At 46.9% G+C, this 16759-nt stretch overlaps 1 long non-coding RNA gene across 2 annotated transcripts in view; it reads left to right on the top strand.

Annotated features, from left to right (window-relative positions):
* The window catches only part of LOC121044505 (uncharacterized), a 29600-nt gene extending 13047 nt beyond the window's left edge, over nucleotides 1-16553 (top strand). The window contains exon 5 of one of the 2 annotated variants that reach the window (XR_005797332.1): nucleotides 16204-16553. This is a non-coding gene — a long non-coding RNA (uncharacterized LOC121044505). Of the gene's footprint in view, nucleotides 1-3391; nucleotides 4980-16203 lie in introns of those variants that run through there. The other variant, XR_005797334.1, reaches the window with a different exon arrangement.
* The last annotated feature ends 206 nt before the right edge of the window (nucleotides 16554-16759 follow it).

Here is a 16759-nt window from a genome sequence, read left to right as displayed (position 1 = left end):
TAGGAGTTCAAATCCAGAGTTATGGCCACGTCCTTGTTTCTTTCAGACATAGTTCCTATGAGCATCTGCCCAGGGCCTGAGCTTGCAAGGCAGGTCTATTGTGGAGAGCATCCAGCTCCTATACCAAGAAGGGCCTCCATGTTTACCACTGACCATGGGCTCACCGATAAGTGAGTCAACTCCCAGCTTTGAGCACCTCAGCGACCTTGAACCATGAGCTAGGGTTGGCACATGTTGTCAGGACAGACTTCCTCAAAGGGGCCAAGCTCTTACACAGCGATCTTCCCTCTCGCAGGGAAATCTGGAGGTTGTACTAATCATAGAGCTGGTTCTCCAGGGGAGCAAAGAATCAGGATGGAGGGCTGGGTTTGGGATTGATGGGTACTACCCATCAGCCTGGTGTTTGCTGCACACTATTCTTTTCTCCTCTTTATTCTGTCTCACACAGAGCTGAGGGAAGAGGCCTTGACAATGGGTAGAAGTTAGGGGATCCTGATTATGGCTTCAACCCTAGCCAGTGGTTGTATACCCAAAGGAGCTTCCTGGTTCTTGTTCCCTCAGGCCATCTGGATACCCTCCCCTCTGCACATTACCCTGGCATACTGCCCACACCTGGGCTGTCACAGCCCCCACCCCACCATGCACACCCAGGAAGGGGCCCCAAACTGGACATTGGGAGCCCTGAGTGCAACTTTCACTTCTGCCAACAACAAGCACCCATGTATTCTTGGGCAAGTCCCTTCACCTCTCTGTAAGAGAGATATAATAATCCTGTAAGGCCCTCAAGTGTTACTTGGAGGATTAAGATAATGGGTAAGAAGGTCTTCAACGGATTCTGAAGTGCGATTAGCATTTATTATTATTTATTATTATTAACCTGTTCCTTCCTTGGGGCCCTGCTAAGTGAACCAAAGTATGAATGGTTAGTAATGAACTTTTAGCTTCTCTTTCCAGACAACTATTTGCACTTGTAACCAAGATGCTGCATGCCTACATTCAGAGAAAAGAGTAGGGAATAAATCCCAAGTTCGCAGGCATGCAAGAGAAGAGCATCCTCTGAGCAGGATGTCCTGCTTCCTTTACCAGATACTTTACTGGCATCACCAACTCCCCTCACGAGAGGTTGGACATTGTCATCTACGTCAGGGACGTCTTTGTGCAGAAGGCTGAAGGGAGAAGAATTTCCAAAGACAAACACTTGCTGGGAAAACCAACTTCCCAAACTTCCTTCGTTTGTCAGTCGCTTGGTACCCAGTTGATGCGTCCATGAGACTGTTTTCAGCTGAAAACACCACAGCATTGGGAAAGGGAAAGAAATCTTTGCCAAATTCCCATGTTAATGCTGCTTAAGGAGGAGAAACCTGCCAAAAAGTTTCCTAACGTTTGAAGGCCCCTGTCCTGTTTAAGGTGTTTGTTTTCATCCGGATAGGTTGGTGGCTGCTTTCTTTCTCTCTTGCTCAACTCTTCCTCCTGCGTTCCATCAGAGTTCTTGTTTCCCATCCAAAGGGCTCCACCCCTTTTCTAGCAATTTCCGTTTTCTAACCCTCCATCTCCTCCTCCTCCAGTGCATATGGACACGGGTTCATCTGAGAGTTTCCCAATTGGTCTTGGTGCGACCTTCCATCACCTCTCACAGTGTCTGGCTCCTGAATGAATTCTTCCTTCAGTCTAACTCAGTTCTAGACGTCACTCTCCTGTTTCCAGACTCTCCTCAGACTCCTCATTATCTACCAAATTAACTTCCATCCCCTACAGCTGGCCTTGGTTAGCTCATTGGTTCCCATTCTTCTCAGTGCCTTTCTCAAACACCTGTTGGGCCCAGACAGCCTTTTTGAGCCTCCTCTATTTTTCCCTTATCTCTTCCTGCCCTACTCCCTGGCCCCGTGCCCTACTCACACCACTCTTCAAAACCTCTCCATAGCCCGTCTCTGCACATTTGTTATACCATTCCTTCCACCCAGAGTTCTTTAATTTACTCTTCACAGGCACCGCCCCTAACAGCCCATCTCAGTGGCACTTCCTCATTAGCCAAGCAAGCGTGTGCTCATATGGTAGGGGTTCTGGGCAGGCTGTTTACCAAGGGACCCTCAAGCTGCTGGCCATGTCTTTAGATTTTTCCTCTTGGGCTACTCAGACTCCCCAGAGAGGAATCTTCCAGGCTCTTGCCTGGAGGGTGGGGTCAGGCTGCTAGTGGGTTTAAGCCCCAAGTGGCAAAAGGTGCTAGGAGTCCTTAAGTTTAAAAAATTAATGGCATCTGGGCACCTGGGTGGTTCAGTCAGTTAACCATCCACATCCACGTGGAGCCTGCTTGGGATTCTCTCTCTCCCTCCTGCCCCCCCCTTTCCTGCTAGTGTGCGTACTGTCTCTCAAAAATAAATAAACTTTAAAAGTTTTAAAGAAGCCTTTAAAAATTTTTAAAAAATAAAAATCAATGGCATCAGTCCTTGATCCTTCTGTTTTCCATTCTGCATCCCACACTCCACTGTTATGGAGCCCCCCAGTCCAGAAACCCACTCTGTGACCCTTTCATGAGACTAAAGCTGCAGACTTCTGCTGGGGCAAGAGGGGCAGGCGCCCAGCAGAATGGAGTCAGAGCAGGCCTCAAGGGACCCAGAAAGTGCCAATAACTGCAGACACTCATAGATTGCTTACCAAGCACAAGCACTGCTTGCTGTGTGTTCAAAGTAGTTCACATATGTTTATGTATTCACATATTTACATTTACCCCTCAAACCCTGCTTCTCCTAGTTCTCTGCACTTAACCCCAGCCCCTGACTGCTGGTCCTAAGCTCCTGGGGCTCCAGCTTCCTCCCTTTGAGGAACCTGTGGTATGAAACATTCATTCTAGCTTTCTCCGAGTCAGGCTTAGGGTTGGGCTCAAAAGTCTGCCTGGTCAGTTATTCCTCATCTCCTTGCCTTCCTGCTTCCAAAATGTTAATGCTATTATTTCCTCATAACATCCTTTCTTAGGAAACATCACTGCAACTGTGTTAGTGGGCTAACGGATGTTGGCGCATATGGAGATAGTTGTCCACCCACCTGGCCCGGTACAGCCACCTCCCCGTCCTGAGTCCAGGACCCTCCCAGGGTCCCAGGCCCTATGGGCCTCTTCACTCGGCTAGTCCTGATCTGGAACCTTTATAAGAAAACCAAAATTCTAACTATAGCACTTCTCTGAATTCTGTACATCATGCTAGTAAACATGCTAAGGGGGTAGTGGGAACTCCCAAGTCTGTAGCCAGTTGGTCAGAAGCCTAGGTGGCCCTGAGACCCCCGAACTTGTGTCTGGCATGCAAAGTGAGGACAGTCTTGTCGGAGACTGTGTCCTTAAGCTGAGGAGTCTGCGCTAACCCAGGGTAGTTAGTATCAGAACCGCGTTGCTGTATTGCAGATACAAAAGGCGCGAGGAAGCCGCACTCCCCTGGGGCTGCCATGGTAGCAGGAGTGCTGGAGATGAAGAGATCACAGAGAGGGCAAAGTGAAGCTTTCTGGACTTCACCTGCCCTTATAACCAGGGCCTTCTTCCTCCACTGCCAACCCCAGAGTGATGAAGTCCGCAAGTTTCCCCAGGCCTCATAGGTACAAATGAGGTTGTATTCGTGACCTTACTTCTCAGTTTCTTCCCCACATCCACCCCTGCAAAGTGCCTGTGTCCATGAGAATTTCTGGGAGTTCCCCGGGTGGCTAAGGTTTGCTCATGAACAAAGACAGTCATCTCTTTCTGAGGTCTCCTGGACACTGCTGCTTCCATGGGATAATACCATTTGAGATATATTCTGCTTGCCTGTCCAGATTCTCTCCCCACCCTCCTCAGCCACGCTCGGTGTCCTGCAGCACTGATCTTTATGAATTGTATCATCCGGCCTATTTTGTCCTGACTTCTGGTCGGTTTCAGCCAGTGGAAGGCACTGGAGGCAGGGGTGGGAGGAGAGGGAGGTCAGTATTTATTCCCTGCTCCCTCCCTGTCCTGAGTTGGCTGATTCCCCTAAGAAAGGCTACAGCTCTTACCAGGTGACCCATATTGTGACCACTCCCACAAGAGTCCCCTGAGGGGGAGGAGGATGGGCTTCCTGCAGCTGCTAGCCCTGTGATGCTTCACCACCCCTCGTGGCCTTCCCCTGGCACTGCCCACAGCGTCATTCTTCGAACTCTCCTCAGATGGCCACGTTAAGGTGCCCCTTGAGACCCCGACCACACAGACATCACTGCTGTTTCCACTGGATGCACATCCTCAGGCCACCCTGCCTCCCCCTGGACATCACCAATAATTCTACTGTGTCCTATTGAAGCGCAGCTGCCATAACGCCAGTGCTACGCGGGCGGGGACATCTCTCCCTGCTCGGTTTCACTCTGCGAGAGGGGCTCAGAGATGTATCCGCTTGTGCCCACAGTGTCTTCTGGAATTTTGAGTGAAATAGTGCCTCTATTTTACCATGCATGAGGCTGAAGGAGGAGTCCCAAGTGTATGAGGTGTTGAGCTGGAAAGAGCCAAGGAGCCACGCTCTCGCTTTAGGGCTGGGGGCTGGAGCTGGGAGTTGGCTCTGCCACTAAAAGGCTGTGTGACCTTGGACAAGTCGCTTTGCTTTCAGGGCTACTTCCCTTCCTGCGTCACCGGGGTTGGGCTTGGTGATTCTCGAACTGCTCTGGGGCCCCAGCTTCACTTTGGCCAGAACAGTTCCTATTTGATCTATTTTTAGAAATTGGGCTTTTGTGAAGACTTCTTTTAAAGTATGATTCCACCACTTTAGAAGTGTTTGCAAACAGCCAGGCTAGGCGATTCTAAGATCCCTTCCAGTCTCAACATTTTTGAACATAAATCATCCTTGTCTTCCTCAGCGATGTGCCAGGGAGGGTCTCGTTCCAAGAATTAATGGAAAACTAATGATGAAAGACCCATCTTCTGGAGTGCCTGGGTGGCTCAGTTGGTTAAGTGTCTGACTCTTGACTTAGCTCAGGTCATGCTCTTACAGTTTGTGGGTTCCAGCCCTGTGTCAGGCTTCATGCTTACAGAGCAGAGCCTGCTTGGGATTCTCTCTTTCTCCTCCTCCCCCCGTCCCCTCCAGAATAGATAAACTTAAAAGGAAGAAAGAAAGAAAGTCCCATCTCCTGCCAGGTCTCTGCCACAGCAAATCTACCACGACTGGGTGGATGGTTTTGCTCCCCCCGCCCATCCTCACTTCTCATTTACTTCTGCCCCGATTCCCAGGCGAGGATAACAAAGGCACATTTTAAATCAGTTGCATCAAATGCAAACCAGCCCAACGAACAAAAATGTGAAAAACATGGGAATTTTTAACAAACTGAATTTGGGAGCTTTTGCAAAGGCTTGGCCGGTGGCCGTGGAAACTGGCAGCCCCTCAGTAGTTTGTCCCAGACATTTGGTGCTGGAGAGGATTGTGGAGCAGCGATTGATAGTTTGGGCTCTGGGGTCAAAAGGATATGATCAAATCCCAGTGCCGCCATTAACTAACTGATCGATCTTGGCCAAGTTACTTAACCATGCTGAACCTTTTTTCATAATCTGTAAAATCAGAATAATAATAATGCCTCCTTTATAGAGTTGTTGGGAGGATTAAGTGTGAGATACTACATGTGGGATGTTTAGCACAGTTCCTGGTACATGGAAACTATCCAGTAAATCAGCTCTTTATGGTTATTGTTATTAGAACTATTCCTCTTGGCTTTCAGGAAGCTCAGAGATCAGAGCTCAGTTAAGAGCTTAGCTGAGAAACCCTCCCAAGTAATACCCCCTCCCCCTCTGCTCCGTTTCATAGCTTCTTAACATAGTTATCACTTATCGAATTCTTAGTATGTGCCAGGACTTAGAGACACTACCCAACACCTACCACAGTGCTGGGAATATTACAGATCACTCAATATATGATGGCAGAATAATCGAATGATCTTATTCAATGCTCCGAGCAACCCTGAGAAACAGGTATCATTGTCTCAATTATAGTAGACATATTTTTGTCATAATTGTATAGCATCTGAGCCTGCTTCCTGATCTTGAGGAGTCTGCTTTTGCAAGAGGGTCCCACTCTGGATGCTGAGAAGGTGAAAAGCTCCCCTTGACCTCTGGCAGCAGGAGCAGGGACATGTGAACTGAAGACAGCCAATCGGATCCTCACCTGAGACTTTTCAATCCAGACTGAACAATGTAGTTGGAATTCCTTCTGGTGGGGCTGACAGGGCATCCAGTGCCTGTGGCCCTAGTGGCACTGGGGCCAGCAGTGACCACGGTGCCGGCAGAGGGCCCAGTACCCAGCCGCCTACAATCCATTTTAAAAGGGGGAAAAGTATTGTACATGACATTATGTGATGTTAGTTTTGCAAGGAAGTTTCTACATCTTGCCAGCCTTTCCAGAATTCTCTTTCCTTCTGGAGTCTGTGAGTTTCCTTAACACTCAATCTACTTCAGGCACCCCCAAGGGACTCCTCTCTCAGGATGCCTGCCCTCCATCTCCTCAGCAGATGTTTAGGCAGCTCTTGTTGCCTCCAAGAAGATGAAGCCACACCTCTTCAGATTTTCTACCCCCCACCCCCGCATCCCCTGTCTGCCCATTTTGTGCCCAAACTATGCCAATTCAGGGCCATTGGTACTCTTTTCCTCTTCCAAATGAAAACCCCAGAATGGGTCTTTCTGTCACACACAGATATGCTGGGGGTGAGGGCTGATTCATACATTTTTCTTAAGGAAAAAAGGCCTTTGGGCCAGCTGGCAAAGGTTGGTTTTCATTGATTTCTTTTTCATTCCCTTCTTGGACTCCTCCTTTGCTCCGGGCCTGTGGTAGATCCCATGGGGAATACTGGGGGACAAATACATTGTACATAAATGTAAAAAAAGAGTACTGGACTTGGAGTAGGAGAGCTGGGATGGAACCCTGGCATGGTCACTCACTGTCTGCCAGAAGTTGGGTGGGTTCCCTAACCTCTCCAAGCTTCAGTCTCATGATCTGTAAAATGACCTCATCAGTGCAGATATTCTGTGGGTTGCTGGAAGATTAAGAATGCATTTAAGAACTCATCAAAATCGCTGGTTCATGGGAGACATCCCATAGATGTGTGTGCCTGTCGGTTGAAAGTCCCCCCGATGATGGAGCCCAAAAGGAAGATGCCCACACCTCCGGCCACTTAAAGTCAGTGGGGGGAGGGCAGGAGCATTTGAGAGTTAGGGCACCTAGAAACGTGGTAAAACCTACTTGCAATTATGTTAAATCCCTGAACCACCAGCATCGTCGGCAGATGAGGGAGGGTGAGTGGAGGGAGAAGGGTGCCAGAAGAGAAGGTGCTAGAAAGAAGAGCTGAAAACAAGCATGACCCTTAACTGAGTGTTGTCTAAATAGTCCTTGAGCCCAGTTTCCCCGTGGCCCTAAGGTGGGGCGGCAAACACACTGGAAGGACCATGTGGACCCAGTGGGTGCTGGTGTTGGGACCTGGGTCCCAGTCTTGTCTCGAACATTTATGTGGTGAATGAACTGGGAGGGCCACCGAAGCTCTCTGAGCCTTATCTTCATGCCTGCGATGTAGGGGGAAATACTAGTACTTGCCTCACTATTGTAGAAACAATGAACAGGCGAATGATTTTCTAAACAATTTATTAAGATATACTTCACGTACCACAGAATTCACATCAACCTGGCTCCATATTTTCTTTGGACCAGTAGTACTAGGGCATGTTCTTTTCACATCAAATGGCTGGAGCTTAGGAAGTTGAACAGAGACACCACATGATGCCTCTTGAGCCTCTTAAGTCACTCCTGCCACACTCCACTGACCAAAGCAAGTCATGTGGCCATGTCAACATCAGTGGTGAGACGTATGATGCTCAGGCTAATGGGCAAGGCTACAAAGTCACATGGCAAAGGGTGTGAGTGTAGAATTCTATGGGAAGAATCTGAAGACTGGTGAACAGTGACACATCCTAGGACAGGGGAAGACAAATGTGCCTAGGAATGCAGTATGGGTGGTTTTGGTCTCCCAGGAGCCTACCAATGCTGTTTTGCTTGTAAGTGGCCAGCTTCTGCTCTAGCTTCCTGCTTCTGAGGGTCCCATGTTCCAGGTGGGGGGCTGTGCTAGTCCAGTCTGTCACATTAGCTTTCTAGGCCACAATTCCTAGTTCCTGGCTTCCCAGCTATCCTGCCACTGTTTCCTCTGAGGTCCTGCCAAGAGAAGCAAGCCTTCCAAGGGGTTCAGATCTCCTTCATGTGCAACAGGCTGGGGTCAGACCCCTTTGCTCCTGTTCCCAGGGGCCCAGCCAAGTTCAGACCCCTTTCCCCTGTTCAGTCTCCCAAGCACAGCTTTCTCACACTGCTTTCCTGTCCAATATGGCCTGATGATACTATCTAGCAGACAGCAAAGACCCATATAGCCAGGCCCCCAATTCACAGAAAGGCCTGTTTATCTTTCCTGGGGTAAGACAGAGTCTCCAACAGTGAATGTTCAGAACTCAGATTAGCTTTGCAAAGGTGACCTTTCCATAGTTTACATTCTCAATAAATTACTCTGCTAAATTATAATGGATGGAGCTTAAAGCAAATTTCTGAAAGGTTTGGTCAACATTCTGGTGTAAATAACCTTCTGGGTATTTCAGTATTGCCAGTCTGCTTAGTCTGCTTCCATTAGTAATGTGAATAAGCATTTCCTTGGGTACAGCCCAAAGTTAGCAGCAATTATGAAAACTATGCAGAAGCTGGTTAATTCAGGAGCTGGTTAGCATGGCTTTCTTCAATGAGACCTGCCGCCTCTCTGTCACCACCTTCTCCCTATGGAGGTTGTTTTAGTGTAGTCTTTGCAGGCTGATTTCTAAACATCCTTTCAAGAAGGTGACATAGAAAACAAGCCACAAGTTCCTCGTAAAGTTAAACACACACCTATCTTATAACCCAGGAATTCCAGTCCTGGGTATTTTTACTCTGGACAAATGAAACTTCTACCTGCCCTACACAAAGACTTGTACATCAATATTCATAGCAGCTTTATTCTTAACAGGAAAAAACGGGGAGAACCCAAATGTCCATCAACAGATGAATGGACAAACACACTGTGGAATATACATACAATGGAAAACTCTGTTGCAATAAAAAGGCAGGACAGCCAAAATATGTGACGACAGATGAATCTCAGAGATATTATGCCGCATGAAGGAAACCAGGCACAAAAGACTATCTACCGTGTGATTCCTTTATTATGATACTGTTTTGGTTCGGGCTACTATAGCAGAATACTACAGACTGGGTGACTTACAGACAACAGAAATTTCTTTCTCCCAGCTCTGGAGGCTGGGAAGTCTAAGACCAAAGCGCCAGCAGGTTTGGTGACTGGTGAGAGCCTTTATCTGATTCAGAGACGGTCATCTTCTCGCTGCATCCTTACATAGTGGAAGGAGTGTGGATTCTTCTAGGATTCATTTTATAGGGACGCTGATCCCACTCCTGAAGCCTATGCCCTCCTGACCCAATCATTTCCCAAAGGCCCCGTCTCCTAATACCCTGACATTTGGGTTAAAATTTTAACATCTGAATTTTGGAGGGACACAAACATTGAGTCTTCAAAGACACTCCAGAAAAGAGAAAAACAGTCAATGATAGAAGTCAGAACAGTTGGAATTTATTGGGAAAGGGCAAGAAGGAACTTTCTAAGTGATAGAAATGTTTTATATCTTCATCGGTGTGGTAGTTCTGTGTATATATTTGTTAAAACCCATCAAATTCTGTAGGTTAGACCTGAGCATTTTGCTGTATGTAAATTATACCTCAATATAAGATATTTCTTAAAAAATCAGGCTATTTCCTCAAGTGTTCCCAGAGAAAACTTAGGAGATCCATGTCCTAAATGTTATTTTTTAATTTTTTAGTGTTTATTTATTTTTGAGAGAGAGAGAGAGAGAGAAAGACAGAGCGCAAACTGGGGAGGGGCAGAGAGAGAGGGAGACACAGAATCCGAAGCAGGCTCCAGGCTCTGAGCTGTCAGCACAGAGCCCAATATAGGGTTTGAACTCACAAACTGCGAGATCATGACCTGAGCCAAAGTCGGATGCTTAACCGTCTGAGCCACCCAGGCGCTCTGTGTCCTAAATGTTAATGGGGACACTGGTGACCTTAGAGCTGAAAAGGTAGTTGGTAACATGTAGTCAGCAGCCAAGTGGCAACGTTTTCGTTTTGTATCATCATTTAATCATTTATGAAAAATAATTTCTGAAAATGGATTATGAGGCCCATCGAATTAAGTTCTTAAAATGATTTTGAGAGTGGATCCCAGGTTCTGCTTAGTGAACTCCAAACGTCATGATGGGCAGCTTTTATGTCAATGTCCTATGATGCTCTCTTGCTGAGGAGCAGGGCTTGTTCAGACCTTGGGTCTGAAGAGCCTGTGACATAAGGGTCAGACAGAGCACCTCTCCGGCCCAAGGTGAAACATGATTTTCTGAAGATGCGTCAGAGTTGGAGGATCCTATTAGCTGGGGTGGTAGGAGCTCTGGATTGGGGGCCAGCAGGCCTGGAGTGAGACTTTGCCCTTCCAGTAACCTGCCCTGAGCAGTAAATCCATGTGGGAACCTGCTGACATTCAACCAGAGAGAGAGTGCTATGACCTTGGGAGAGGCATTTGTTGCTTCTCCTCTAATCTATCCAGGGCCTCGGGACTCCTAGAACAGGATGTTCATTATGATTCTCCCTTGACCAAAATCCTTTATAATCCCCATGCTGCCGTCCCTGCCAGGAAAGGCAAAAACCTCCCTTGTGCTGAAGCTCTTGCTTTGTTTGATGTGGCCTGGGACTGAATCAGGCCATGAGTTTCCCCCCACTTGCTCAATTAGACAAGCTTTTTAAACACAGAGCTGTAACACACACCCAAACAGAAAACAATGCAAAGGAAAGAGCCCCTTCTCTCCTATTTGTCAAATTGTCTTTGGAATGTGCTTCTCTCCCCCTCTTCAGAGGCAGGGAGCCCTCCCACACAGGGGCATCCAGGATGCTGCCGGCTTCTCTCCGGGTGGTCCCAGCCAGTCTCCTGTTCACTCCCCCCGCTCCCCTGGCAAAATCATGTACAGTGCATTTCAGGGGATTGGCTGAGGGAGGGTCGCCTTCATTCTTTTCTCCTGGTCACTGTCTTCTCGATCTCATCCAGCATGCTTGCCTCAGCGCCTTCATAACACGTGCACTCAGACAGATATGTATGTACACACAGCCACACAGCATTGAGTAGCCATTCATTCATTTCTTCTCCAACAAGGACATATGGAGCCCCACGTGCCTGACACTGTGCCAACCATCAGGATGCAGCAGGGTGCAAGATTAACACCTGGGGGAAATGTACACAGCGCTCACTGCTAACACAGTGTTCATGGGCAGACACAGATGTCAAAAGGCAATTCCAGTACAGTGGAGGAAGTGCTGAAAGAGGACAGAGTGGGGACGCTAATTCAGACTCAAGGGACTCAGGAAGTGCTTTCCCAGGGGGCAGGTGCTCTAAGCTGAGACTAACAATAAGTTAGTTGTTCGAGTGATGAAGGATGGGAGGAAAGTATTTTAGAAAAAGGAATAGCATGTGAAGACCCAGGGGCAAAAGAGAAATCGGTTCAAAGAGTGAAAAGGAATTTCTCATATCTGGATGCTTAGAGCAGAAGAGGGAAGGGTGAACCATGAGAGTGGCATGGATCAGGGAGGGAAGTACCTCAGCAGGCAGGTTTCCAAAAGCAGCACAGTGGGTAAGTCGAGAGCAAGGGCTGTGGGATAAGGTTGCCTGGGGTGAATCTTGGCTCCACCATTCCTAGCTTTGTGACCTTGGGAAAGTCATTTAGCCTCTCTGCCTTGGTAGAATCACTGTAGTGCTCACGTCTGAAGGAGGATGGAGACAGATATTGCATGTACCCGAGAACTGGCTGCCATGTGATGTGTTCATTCACATTAGCCATTATTGAGCTCCTAAACCCCTCCAGCAAGTCAGGAGCCATCCCAGAATAGGGGGCAGGCTGTAACTACAGTGGGTCAACCAGCTGTTACCCTTAAAAGAAATGCCGAATATCAAATAAACACTACATCCAGCATTCTAATCACCAGGATAACCGCAGTTCTCTTTCAAATAGCATTTTAAAAGTTGCAATGCATGGGGCGCTTGGCTGGCTCGGTCGGTGAAGTGTGTGACTTGTGATCTAGGGGTTGTGAGTTCATAGCCCCACGTTGGGTGTAGGGTTTGCTTAAAATTTTTTTTAATCTTTAAAAAAATAGATAGATAGATAGATAGATAGATAGATAAATGTTTCAATGTAAATTCCATACATTTGCTTTGTTGAACTCTTAAAACTTATCCTGTGGGGGCGCCTGGGTGGTTCAGTCGGTTAAGCGTCTGACTTTCTGTTTCAGCTTATGTCACAATCTCATGGTTTTGTGGGTTTGAACCCTGCACTGGGCTGTGCACTGACAGTGTGGAGTCTTCTTGAGATTCTCTCTCTCTACCCCTCCTCTATTCACTCTCTCTCTCAAAATAAATAAACTTAAAAAAACAAAAACAAAAAACAAAACTTACCCTGTGAAGGAAACAGAATGCCCTCCTTTTTACAGAAAATGAAACAGGTTTTTTTTTGCCTGGAGAGTCTGGGGCCCGGAGTGGACCAGCTCCTCTCCGTCTCCATCCTACACAGTCTGGGAACCCCACTCCTTCCACCTGCCCCCATCCCCCTGTGGCAAGCTTAGTAGGATGGCACCTCCCCGCTTCCAGAGGAGAGCTTCCCAGGCATGCTCACATCACCATGCACACACACACACTGGCCCTCAGGGCTCATCAGCCACCTGGGAGGTACCCAAGTTGCTGTGTGGAGTGGATGTGTGACAGCTACAACCAATGTCTTCTCTGACTTAAGGGTGTCCCTGACACAACAGCTGCCCCTGGTGCTTTCCAGCACTCCCCCCACCTATATCTGTGGCATGTCACTCTCTGATCTCAGCAGCCTTCTCAAGGAACAATATTCTTGGCTCAGCTCTCATCATGCTGGCCTGATAAATGGGTGTGTAATTCTTTCGTATATTAGTTTTATCTCCCACCTTAGGCTCCTGGGGGTGAGGAGTTATGTCTATTTTTCTGTCAGATACAAGGGCTCCCTCATAGCCTCAGATGCATAATGGTTACTCAATAACTACCTGCTAATCACACATTTATAATAGGTAAATACACACTTACGGGTAGGGTATGTGTCTCTATAATATGATGTCAAGGGAATTTGGTTAATCATCAGAAGGTTGTTTGGGAACTGTGAAAAATTAACAAAAAGAGGTGGGCTTGAGCAAGTATTTCATAGTCTTGGTCAAGGATGAGTTAGTAAAAGGAGAATTTATCCTAAGGATATAAAGCAACCTCTAGGGACACACCCACCAGAGCCAGGACTCACAGGACCTGGTGGAAGAATCAGGCTTTCCCCCACTCATTTCTTTCAATCCCTCCCTCCTGTGTTTCTTCACCTTCGCTTCTCTTAGCTCTTCCCGCAGGCTTTTGACATCTCCTGCTTCGAAATAACTCATTGTTTCGGGTTACCATGCTACCAAAAAGAGCTCCAATTCTCCAAGATCTTACAACTCCAGTGGCCAGCAATACCACAGTGGTTTCTGTGTCTCTTACTTTGAATGCCTGAGAGAGAATCTAATTGGCTCAGCTTGGATCAGTTCTTCCTTCTGCTCCAATCAGTTGTGTCCAAGGGGCGGGTCCTCCTCAGAAACACGGCCACTCAGGCTGCCCCTTCTTCTGGAGGGGTTCAGAGCACTTCCCAAGTAGAGGGTCTGAGTTATGCCTTCCAAAGCTGCTGAACACACTCCATTTCCAACTATACAGGGACTATCAATCCACTCTTCTTTCACGGAGACATTGACCAAGGGCCATTTATTTCAGTAAGCACTCTTGGGCTGTCCTGTACCATTTCAGAATACTTTAGGCCCTGGAAAGGGAAAGGAAAATTTGAAATATAAGGATTCTGACCTCCATGATGTGTTTCTCATGGTAGGGGCTTAACCATTGGGACCAAGGGCTAGGCAGAAATTAGCATATGGAATAGGTACAATAATTTTGTGGGCAGGAATGTGGGAACATAAGCTTCAAAGATGGGCCAACAAGAGAGGATCCATATCAGCCGCTATCTTCAACTATCAGATTGACAAATATTAAAAAGAATGACAACGCCCAGACTGGACATGAGGAAACAGGCACCGTTATCGACTACTGATGGTAGCAAAGAAATGAAACAGTACTGCTATAGAGTATCTGACGATCTCTGCCAAGATGGTAAATGTGTATCTCTTGTAACCACCAATTCTAGGCTCAGGAATTTACCTTATGTCAATAATTGGACAAGAGTTCAAGCATGTTTGCATGTGGTGTTGCTGTTAGGTGTTCTGAGGAGGAAACAAAGGGGAAAAAAACAAATTTAAATGGTACACATTGCTTAGGTAACTTATAGCATAATAGGATACCATTAAAACAATTAAAACAATGGTATATAGCTCTGTGTTAGCGTGGAATGATATCCCGGATGTACTGTTGTAGGGGGAGAAAGGCACATGGTAAAAATAGCCATTCACATAAGAGCTGATTTATGTAAAATATATAAAACTCTCTGGACATTAAGCACAGTCCGAAAGGAATTACCAATGTATTAAGGGAAGGCTGAGAGTTAAGGTGATTGTTACTTTTGTCTTTTATATATGTATCATATATCATGTATCATATATATTATATATCAAACATTGATTGAATCTATATTATCTGTTTTCATAATGAGAAATTCAATAAAGCTAGGCTCTTTGTCTTTTTTTAAGACAAACTTTTAATTTTAGAATAGTTTTACAGAAACCTGAAAAGTTAGTACAATGTTCCCATACACCCCGCACCCAGTATCCCCTATTATGGACATTTTACATTAGCATGGTACATTTGTCAGCATCCCTGAACCAATACTGACACATTACATTACATAAAATCCATGCTTTAAGCAGATTCCCTTAGTTTTTACCAATGCTCCACCTCCTTGAGGGTAAACTGTCTGCATAAACGTAGGACTCTTCTGTGTTTGAGATTTGTCTCTTGTCCTCCATTTGTTTATTTATTCAATCATTTAGTTTCCTCAGTATGGACTCATAAATAGTCCTTGCATACTTTGAGTTAGAATCCCATATTACTTTAATTATTTGTTATTCAAAATAATTTGTTCCAGTTTTGACCATTGGGAGTCTTTGAGTTGGCTCCAGAACCTCTTTGACATATTCCTATCAATGTGGGTTTGTATTATGCATGTGTGGCTTTCTTTTTAAAGCACTTGCTTACTTTCTGGCACTACAAGATGTTCCAGGTTCATCTTGTGTATTGCCTGCTCCAATCCTGCAGTGAGTCTTTCCTCCAAGGAGCCATATTGCTTTCATTGGAGAACAGTATCAGAAACCAAGATCTGTGCACTAAGTGCACAGGTGAAGTGTACACATGGTAAGGCGAAGTAAAGGTGAGGTCTGCAGCTAAGTAGGCAGACAATGAAGCCCAGTGGCCGAATGCGGGTCCCTATGAGAAGGGTGGGCAGGGCTAGGGACTGTCCCTCTGAGAAGGGCCCACTGGGGCTCAGTCACAGGCAACTTATAGAACAAGGACAGTCAGCCTGGCCCTGCTCTGACCCCATCTCAAGGTTCCTTCTGAGTGGCCAGTGAGCTAGGGGAGGAGGAAGGATCAATCTCTCTCCTTCCCTCTAGACTCCAGTGCCACTGTGAGTGATCATGTTCAGGCCCTGACAGCCCCCATGGTCCTGCTCATTCTGATGTCCCAGGTCAGATCTTGTTTGGCAACACCTTTGGGGTGATGTCCAGGCCTGTGTACATGGTGGCTACTGGTGACCCTCTGGCTACCAGGCAGCACTTTCAGACCTGTCCAGACTTGGGGAAATTCTGCCCCAGGAGCCTTGGAGAAGCTTCCAGCACAGAGACCTGGGAGGCTTGCTTGCATGCACATCCTGGCCAGGTGGGGATCGGGTCTGGGGGCTGTGCAGAGGAGGGGTGCAAGCTGATGCCTGCTGAGCTCTGCCTACCTGCGTGTCGTTCGCAGATCTGGCTTGGGGACTCAGTGCTGCCGCACTCAGAAATAGGATACTAATGTGGGACATGATTGTACTTGAAAAAAATTATTCCTAGTTTATCTGAAATTAAACCTTAACTAGGTATCTTGTATTTTACCTGACAGCCTTAGGGAAGAAACCTGCCTAAGGAGTGTCTCAAGCCAGAGCAAGGTTAGTGGGGGATTGTGCCCCCAAGTATCCTTGTCACCCTAAGTCACCGATCATGTCATCTCTTAACTAGATTTTTTGCCCAAAGTCTTAAAAATAAACAACATAAACTTCTCCAGCTGACAAAAGGCAGTCAGAAGTGCCAGCATTTGATTTGCTCCGCGGCAGGATTAGGGACACTGACTGTGTCATGTACCCTCAGTCCCAAGCACAGGACCGGAAGCTCACTGCCAGGGGAGACATCCAAAGGGCTATGTCCAAGTTGCTGAGGCATGCACACCAAAGAGTTTGGAAAAGCCAAAGAGGGCACTAGAAGAGAGAATCAGGAGCTGATCTACCACACTTGACCAGAATGGTAGAACCAGGGAAGATGAGAAAATTGCAAATGGTCATGGGACAATGGGGAAGTATGGGTGACTTCGATGACACGGGCCAACACTCAGCTGGATTTGTACCCTTCCTACAGTATGTGCTGCTCAGTGGTAGGATGACCCCTCTCCTAGCCCCCTATAA

This window comes from Herpailurus yagouaroundi, unplaced genomic scaffold, assembly GCF_014898765.1.
Source record: "Herpailurus yagouaroundi ecotype Mexico unplaced genomic scaffold, PumYag 188, whole genome shotgun sequence".
NCBI lineage: Eukaryota > Metazoa > Chordata > Mammalia > Carnivora > Felidae > Herpailurus > Herpailurus yagouaroundi.
Note: the sequence above shows the minus strand (reverse complement) of the source record. Positions and strands in the feature narration are given on the sequence as shown.